The following is an 8,853-nucleotide window of genomic DNA, read 5'->3' as shown; positions in this document are numbered from 1 at the left end:
CTTCTTAAAGTGTTACTTTGATTAGACAGGAGATAGCAGTCTGTTTAGCAATAGCACTATTATTCCTCTGTCATGGTTATATTTTTAAATTACACTTTCTCTTTCCTTTGCCAAGAGTAAATGATAACATACATTTGCACCACGAAGCCAACCAAAGCTGTGTAGGTTTTGCCCAGACAGGTTGGAAAATGTATTCTAGGCCCATTGCTACCCAAATAGGAAGACTTTCCCCATCCCTGGGTCAGGGGACCATGCTTTTTTTTTTTTTTAAATAAGTACAAACTCTTTAAAAACATAAAATGTTTTATTATCGCTATAAAAGTAATGCATCTTATTGTTTATACAAGTATTACTTGGAAAATACATAAAAGTATAAAGAGAAAGACAGATATCATCTATAATACTAGAACCCCAAAATAACTACTATTAAATTTTGCTATATTTCTTCCTAGGCTTTTCTCTAAATATTGATACAAAACTATGGATGCAAAATGTTCCCAATACACTTATATTACATATTCAGGAACATATTGCAAAAATAATTTTGTATCTTACTTTTATCACTTTGTGATGTCATAACCCACAGATAACCATTATACAAGTTCTGGTTTATTCCCACCAGCTTTTAAAATCTGTATATTGATACAAAACCATGCATGCAAAATGCTCCCAATATATTTATACTGCATATTAGGAACACATCGCAAAAATAGTTTAGCATCTTTCTTTGATAGACTTTTGGTATCCGTCCTCCTAGCTTCTTTCCACATTATTGATACAAAACTATGAATGCAAAATGTTCCCAATACATTTAGATTACATATTAGGAACACATCGCAAAAATAGTTTAGCATCTTTCTTTGATCACTTTTTATACCACAACTCAGCGATAACCACTGTTAAAGTTTTGACATATTTCCTCTCAGCCTGTTATCTGTATATTGAAACAAAACTGCATGCAGAATGCTCCCTGTATACTCAGATTGCATGGATGGGAACAGTGCAAAAAATCTGCTCATTTCTTTTTATTGCTAAATGCTTCAGCCAGAGCATATTCTCTTGTCACATATCAGAGACACCATATTTTATTTACCCAATCTTTGTTATTGGTCATCAGGATGTTTCTAATTTCTACCCTTAAAAATAGTTCAATGAGTGACTTCTCTGGTGGTCGAGTGGTTAAGACTCCACACTTCCAATGCAGGGGGCGTGGGTTCGATCCCTGGTCAGGGAACTAAGATCCCACAAGCTGTGTGGCGTGGCCAAAAAAACTGAAATGAGCATCTTTAATGTATTCTTTTTTTGTGACTTTTTGTTCATGGAGTTTTTATGCCTTTTCTTGACCACTGATATCGACTCAACATATTAAGGGTGACCCTGTGTCTGTAGTGTTTATGGTTCATGTTTTCCCAGTTGTGTGCTTGAGCATAAATTCTTTAACATTCTAGCATGCATATAAAATCTTATGCCTTAAATGAATTTCAACTCATTACAAAGAACTTAAATGATAGTTAAAGACACAAAGTCTGACCCCCCCCCCCATTAAACTATTAAAGTACAACTTGTCCCCCTCCTTCCCCGACAGCAACCTCTTTCTTCCTTGCTCAGGGCCCACTTTTCGATCTTTTCATCCATGGGTCTTGTAATACTTACCAGTTGTATTGCTGTGAAGATGAGCGGCTCCCAGACCTTTCAGTTATCAATCTGTCACAAGCGCACAGTGGTATCTCGTGACATGATGATCCCCGAGACGTCTGAGGTCTGTGCATCCTTGACCCAAAATTGCTGCATCGCCCGTGACCCCTAAAGACTTTTCAGAGAATTATGTTTGACAACGTAACAAAAAATATGGCATAACGAAAAGACACATTGTAAAAGCAGAGAAAGAACTTCAGCTCAAATCCCACCACCTTAAGCAACAAGTATGTTTGCTTTGATGTTCTTTCCAGTTTCTGCTCCTATATAGACCCACTTGTCAACTGTGGTGTCCACATGATTTTAGGTCCCTGATTTGGAAAACATGGTATCATAAGCGTTTTCCAGGTTTCGACGTAGTCTTTAAAATTATTATTTGTAATGGCTGATGAAAAAGGTTCCATTGAGTGAGTGACTAAATTAAGTTAACCCCTCTGGTTGGACATTCCATCTGTTTCCTTAAGACTAATTTGGTTGAATCTTTAGGAAGTATCAAATACGGGCGGAGATTTTAATTAACACTTTTCTTGGTTTGTGCACACCTACGTGTATACAGCTGCGTTATTTACTGTCACTATTTAGTCATCCTGGGGCCAGTCTTGGGCCTCACCCAGGAAGTGTCCAGGGTATAGGCAAAAGCTCATCATACGACTAATGAGTTTCACCTCTAATTTTTTCTAACCAAACAAATTCAACTCCATTTCCTGCTCTAGTCACTACTGTGTGTTCCATTCTGATTAACAGGTAATGACAGAAGCAGCACAGCACGAGGTCTGGAGGAAGAGGCCCCAGACTAGCCTCGGACAAATCCTCAGCCTCCAGAAGCCTGTTTTCTTGTTGGCAGTTGCTTTTTTGACGTCTTCTCCTATTTATCTCTCAGGGTTGTTGCAAAAAGAAAATATGAAAGCATTTGGCAGAGCATGTAAACGCACGCCTAAAAAAAACGGCAAGATGTTGGGATTATTATGTTTCTGACTATTGCAGTTTTGTGGCCGGGACTTTAAAAAGTCTGGTCTTGGGGCAACAGTCGAGTCTGGCGAGCAGGTCAGGGTGGGGTTGGGGGATAGGAGAGGGAGCTGCTTTGGGAGAATCACGCTTCAAAGTCTTCAAGACGACAGGACACTGCTCTGTTCTCAGCTCCCAGACTAACGGCAGCGGCCAAGCCAGGGCCACCGCCCAAACCCCCACCGGCTGCTCAGATTCTAGAGCTCACTGGTGTAAGGAGAGTGCTCCAAAGCCAAGCAATGCCGGAAATGGAAGTCTTCTCAGGGCTCCTCCCTAATGGCTCAATTTACAATCCCCACAGGGGCCTATGTCTTTTTGAACTTGCCAAAGAGATCACTCCTGGAGCCGGGGAGGGAGGTAAAGGCTGCAGATAGGTAAGATATTATGAAAGAGCTAACAGGTCTTTGTTCATTTGTTGAGCAGTAACTAATGGGTGGAATGACTGGGGTGTAGAGTGGCAGGGAGATACACATTTGCTATAATTGGTGCATAGATCGTTTTTCCTTTAAGAGTAATGTAATTATTCTAAATACAAAGGCATGTATCAAGTTTTAGGGTTATGAGGATAAGTTACACTGTAGGCTGATGGGAAAATAGATATCTAAAAATTTATGCAAACTTGGATATAGCCCCGACGCTAGTCTTTAATTCCCATTAATAAACTTTCATTGATCTTCCAAAAAATGCTTTTTGGACCTATTTCTATTTTCATCTTGTGCCGTCTCTCAGGAAAGCTGCCTAGAACTTAACTCCCACTTGTGTAGGATGACTTTTTCTCCAAGTGTTGCCCTGAGCCTAATAATGGTCCAGGATTGGGGGAACAAACCCAGTCCCCTGCTGCCCCATCGGCCTTGATGATTTGATAGGTATGGTGTTTTTAAAACAATCAGCAAAAGAATTTGCACTGCAGAGTCCTTAGTAGGTCTTTTTTAATTGGACAGTTACTCGTATTAGTGAAAATCAAAAGCAGCATACAATCATTCAATCTCCGAGCACTGGAGTGTATCCAACTGTTTCCCTATTTGGGGTTCCACTTTAGTCATTGTCTGTCTGCACGCGTAAATTTTTACAGAGTTGCAACCACTGCCTTTTTTTGTGGCCCTGGTTATTGGCATCTAGTTTCCCAAGTAACATTGACACACATCTGTTCAAATCAATTGACGTTCCCATCATGACTGACTCATTTGGCGGGAAAAACAAGTTTATGTGCCAAATGGAACAAAGAAGCGTGGGTATCAGGGAGCAGCAGGGAGAAAGAAACGGTGGGAGAGAGTTATTTCGACTTACTGATCATAAAACATTTTCCAATAACATTTTTAAAGGATGTATAATATTACACTGAGTGATTGATTATATTTTACCCCATGTTGTGGGACACTTGGGTGGTTTTCAATACCTAGTGAGTTTAGAATGCATATAAATTACAGGATTTGAGAGATGACTGTATTTTCTTGAAACAGGAGTCTTCTGTGTCCAGATCCGGGCCAAGAGTGTTGATGCAGTGTTCCTTTGCTGGGGGAAAAAAAAAAAAAGTCAGTACTGCTAACTGGAAATGCTGGATGCCTTCAAAAATATCCCTGTGCTTAAAATATTTTTAAATTATGTTCAATTCTAGCTTATAAAAGTAACCTATATATCTTGTCCCACAACTTACAGAAATGTGGAATTTTAAATTTAGAGCTTGACTAAACTTTTCCTAGTTTATGGGCCACGCCTGTCTAATAAACTTAATACAATGCCGTGTGCACGCAGTTTCCTAACAAATAACATGTGCTGGGAAAAGATGAGGAAACAATGGAAAGGTGCCTCCTAGAAGGTGGTAACATCGGATCAATTGATCGGTCGACTATAAATGGATTCATCTTACACAAGTCTCCCACACATTATGATGCACATTTAGCAATGCTGAAAAACAACTTGAACGAATACCTTAGAGAGTTGTTATAGAGAATTTATAGTCTGGAACGAATTGCCGTCTTCTTAATTGACACGGAAATGTTTGGCTAAAATATTGCTTTATTCACATTTCTCTCCTTGGAGGAAAATCTAGGCAAACTGCAACTTCGACCGTGTGAATAAGGGTGAAAGATGACTGCTTTAAGTCAGAAAAGGGGCACCACGCAGTCTGAGGGCCCCGTGGACGCCCTCAATCTCGATGCCTCTTGGGGGCCCGGGGCAAAGCGCCACAGCGCATCTGGAAGGCAACGCCCCCAATCAGGATCTCGGCTCCCGCCCTCCGCCCCTCGCGGTCTCTCACCTGCGTCCCGCTGGAGGGAGCCGGCGGGCGCGGGCGTGGTCCTCCCGGAGGGTGGGCGCCGGCTGCTGCCGGGCTTCCTTTTGGCTCGAGGGGACCCGTCCCGACGGGGGAGAAAGGGAGAAAAGGGAGCTGGTGAGAGGCAGGGGGGCAGCCTCGAGGTGCCTCCCCAACCCCAAGCACTAAGCCAGGCGGGTGCGGGAACCTGTTCGCCGTTCAGGCCTCGGGATTGCGGGCCTGCGGGGCCCTGGGCCGGCCGGGAGCCAACTCTCGGGCTTCCCGGTCCGGGGATCGCGGCCGGGGTGGGGTGGGGCGGGGCGGCGGCGGCGGCGGCCGCTCGGAGCCGGACTGGCCCCAGGCAGCTGGGTGGCGGCGCCCCGGGAGCCCGAGGGTCCGCGGCGGCCGGAAGGGCCCCGACCCGCCCGCGTCCGCCGTGGCGCAAGGGAGTCTGGGAGATTTCGCGTGGGGGCGGCGGGAGCCTGAGCCCCGGCTCCGGGCTGCCAGGAACCCCGGGCTCCTCAAAGCCGACCTCCTCCGGGGGCCCCACTCCCGGCCCCCGGGAAAACCAGTTCCCGGCAGCTCGTCCAGACAAGAGGGGTTTTCGTGTGCTTGGTTTCTTTCAGGATGACGGAAAGCGTGGGAAAGATTCCACACCTCCCTCTGTCTTTGTCAATAGTCCTCGACCTGCCCGTGCGCCGGATCAAACCAAAATCCTAGAGTGATTTTTACAGGCGAAGTGCGACCTCAGCCAGAGAGTGAGCCCTCTCTTTTCCAGGCCCGCTGTGAAGCTCCTAGCGTAGACTCGGCGCCCCCAGGGACGCATGGAGGTGGCTTTCGAGGTCATCAGCAATAGCGTCCAGAGTCCTGGGGGGCACGAACAGCCCCTGAGTCGAAGGTGCTGCCATCTTCTCAGGAGCTGCCAAGCTAGTGCCCTGCCAGCGGGGCAATCCATTATGGGAGGCCCCCGGGCGACCAAGGTGGCCTTGGGGCGGCGCGTCCAGGGTAGAATTCTGGGACCAGATTTTGGGAGATAGGGCAAGCAGCAGCTTGAAACGCAGAGCCTCATTCCACGGCCACCCCCTCGGGTCCCCGCGCTCCCTGCAGGCCTCAGATCGGGCAGGTCAGCACCTCTCCACGCCGCCTGGGATTCACCGGCGGACCAGGCCCCGGGCCTCGCCCGATCTTGACAGAAGCTTCCCAAAACACAGACAGGAAGAAGGGTGGAGAGGGTGTCTAGAAGGGGCCAGAAACGGTCATCTTTTCTGGACTCCAACGTCCTTTCCACATGCAGGACGCGAGTCATTTACCCGGAGCTGCAGAGCGGCCTGGGGACTACTTGCAGCGGGTCACCTTCCAGCGTCCCCCCTACTCCTTTTCCAATAACCGCCCCCCCACACACATTTAGTTGTTGGGTCTTGAAGGTAGTCTTTCTTCGTTTTTTGTCCTGTGGGTGGTATTCTAGTTAATCACGAGGAATTTTTTTCCCGATCGTTTAAATTTTACCCGGGCAGGGAAAGGAGTGCTAAAATGCAGTATCTTTTTCACACCTATTTACACATTCAAAGGCGGGCAAAGGTTGGACGGAGGAAAAACGCGCCTTTCCCGGGTCTCGCTGCTGGGGCGGACACGGCGGGCGCTGGACTAGGACTTACCTAGTGGGTGGGCCCGTGCAGGAGTCCCAGCCTTGCCCGGGCAGCAGAAACAATACTCCAGAGCACCGATCGCCCACTGCAGTACTGTTCCCGCTGCTAGGGCACGGCTGAGTGCGGGGCGCCGCGTCCCTCCTCGGCTCGCATAGCCTGTGCACGGCCCAGACCACCCCCAGCCCCTGGCATGCAGTTGCGCCCTCCCAGGACTCTGGCGGGGCCTCGTGGGCGGGGAAAGGGGGCAGAGGGGAGAGGAAGAGAGACGCAAGCCCCCGCCCACCTACCTGCTCCAGAGCTGGCCTGGGGAGCAGGCGCCCCGCGGGAACGCACGTTCAGCAGAACCCCACCTTCCTACTTCCTCGCGAGGGGGTATAGCAGCGCCTCACGTTTTGAACCGTTTAAAGCACTTCAAAACATGAATTGCTGCTGCATCCCCTCGGAGTCAACGAAGGGGGATCGCTCTGGGGTACCTGCAGATGGAGAAAGACAAGGTGACTGGAAGGAAGCCTGGTCCCGCCCCGTCCAATGGCGAGGAATAAAGCAAAAGGTCAGTCCAAATCGAGGTACTTTTTAGAACTTCGTCGTTTGATTTCCAGGATCGGCAGGTGTAGTGAAAAATGTGACTCTCAATTTTTTCCCCCCCAGAGGATGAATCGTGGAAAAGTGTAGCGGGGAAGAGTCAAGGGCTGAGAGAGAGGAATTAGGGTGGGAAAGAATCTTACCTCTGAAGGTAAGAATAGTAAGAAAATAAATTGAGGCAGTTTGGCAACATCTGGATCACTCTTGCCAGCTTCAAAGTCTTAGTGAAACTTCTTCCTGATGTATATTATAAATAAGTCTCACTCAATGTCCCCACTAAAAAAAATAACTTTTCATTTATTGACTTAAAGAAGATCACCAAAATGTCTCTGGCAGCTTCAGCTAATTTTAACATATATGATAGCTGGGAAATATAGATCCATCCACAGAAGCATCAGACATCCTCTTTAACTCGCCAGTGTTTCATTATTACAGCAAACACCCTGCTTTGAGTTCTTTTTAAAGGTATTAAAGAATGAGAGATAACTGTCCTGAGATGAAATATCTGGATGTTTACATATGAAACTGATTACTCAAACGTATTCATAAATATTTTATACCTTTCAGTGTCACCTATCAAAACATAAATCAAAAAGTTTCAATACTTGATGTCAAATCACTCCTTCTTGTCTCAAGCAGTTCCACAGAAACTCTTTCACGTCCTGAAATGGCCGGCACTGTGCATACTCCTTAATGATTAACTCATTAGATACCACTTTTTCCCTTTTAAAATGGACACACATTAGTAATAAGTTACATGCATCCTCCCCCATACTGTTTAAAGGAAACAGTCAATTAAGCATAGAAGAAACTACTACCCTGGAATCCTCAATCACAAACCTAAAAGTTAAAACAACAAAACCAGTACAAAACTCTAATGGTTTTGAAAGTTAAAATACGTTTCAGTACAAGTAATAGACACTCAAAGTATCCACGTCTGCTAAGTGTTTGGTTCATTTAAAAGTTACATCGGTTTTTCAAAACCAGTATAATGGACTATGTGTCCTGTTTATTAGTTAATAAAATGTGCAGAGTATTCAATGAGACTAAGTACAAAATTCATAACACCAGACTGAGATCCAGTGTTACCAAATGCACTACTTGTGTCACTGTAAACTAATTTGTTAATAATAACTCCGCTCCCTAAATTGGCACATACATTTAAGTGTCTCTAAATTTCATCTTGTTTTGGCTATGCTATTCACAAACAACTTTGACTTTTGGTATTAATGGAGATAAACGTCCTTGGTTGCCCTTAAAAAGAAAAAAAAACAAAAACAAAAACATGTTTAGCAAACGTACAGTTATACTTTAAAACTCCACAACCTTCTCCCAATTAAATATTTATGTTCCACACAAATATGTGAACCATCACATCTGATGTTAAAGTCATCGCTAATTTAACATTTCCTTATTGACTACTTAGAAAAACAAAAGTTCATTCGAAATAGCAACGGTGTCAAAGGCGAAGGTCCCTTCCAGATTGCTCTGCAAACTCACTGGAATCGAATTCACTTGTACCTTTCACTTAACCCCTTTTTTTCCTCCCAGTGACAGTACAACGATTTACATTCCTAAAAAGCCACCTTGCTCCCCTAGTTTATGGATTTCCCCTTAGATTGAAATTTACTTACGAAAAGAGATTACAAAGAGGCGTCTTGTCACTCCAGAAGA

At 45.3% G+C, this 8,853-nt stretch overlaps 1 long non-coding RNA gene across 1 annotated transcript; it reads right to left on the bottom strand.

The window, feature by feature from the left end:
• Positions 1-3,612: 3,612 nt before the first annotated feature.
• On the bottom strand, positions 3,613-5,292 carry LOC136793357 (uncharacterized). Its single transcript, XR_010838555.1, has 2 exons — positions 4,958-5,292; positions 3,613-4,212 (listed from the first exon to the last, which is right to left on the bottom strand). It is a non-coding gene; the product is annotated as an uncharacterized lncRNA (long non-coding RNA).
• Positions 5,293-8,853: the final 3,561 nt, after the last annotated feature.

This window comes from Kogia breviceps, chromosome X (assembly GCF_026419965.1).
Source record: "Kogia breviceps isolate mKogBre1 chromosome X, mKogBre1 haplotype 1, whole genome shotgun sequence".
Classification (NCBI taxonomy): Eukaryota; Metazoa; Chordata; class Mammalia; order Artiodactyla; family Physeteridae; genus Kogia; species Kogia breviceps.
Note: the sequence above shows the minus strand (reverse complement) of the source record. Positions and strands in the feature narration are given on the sequence as shown.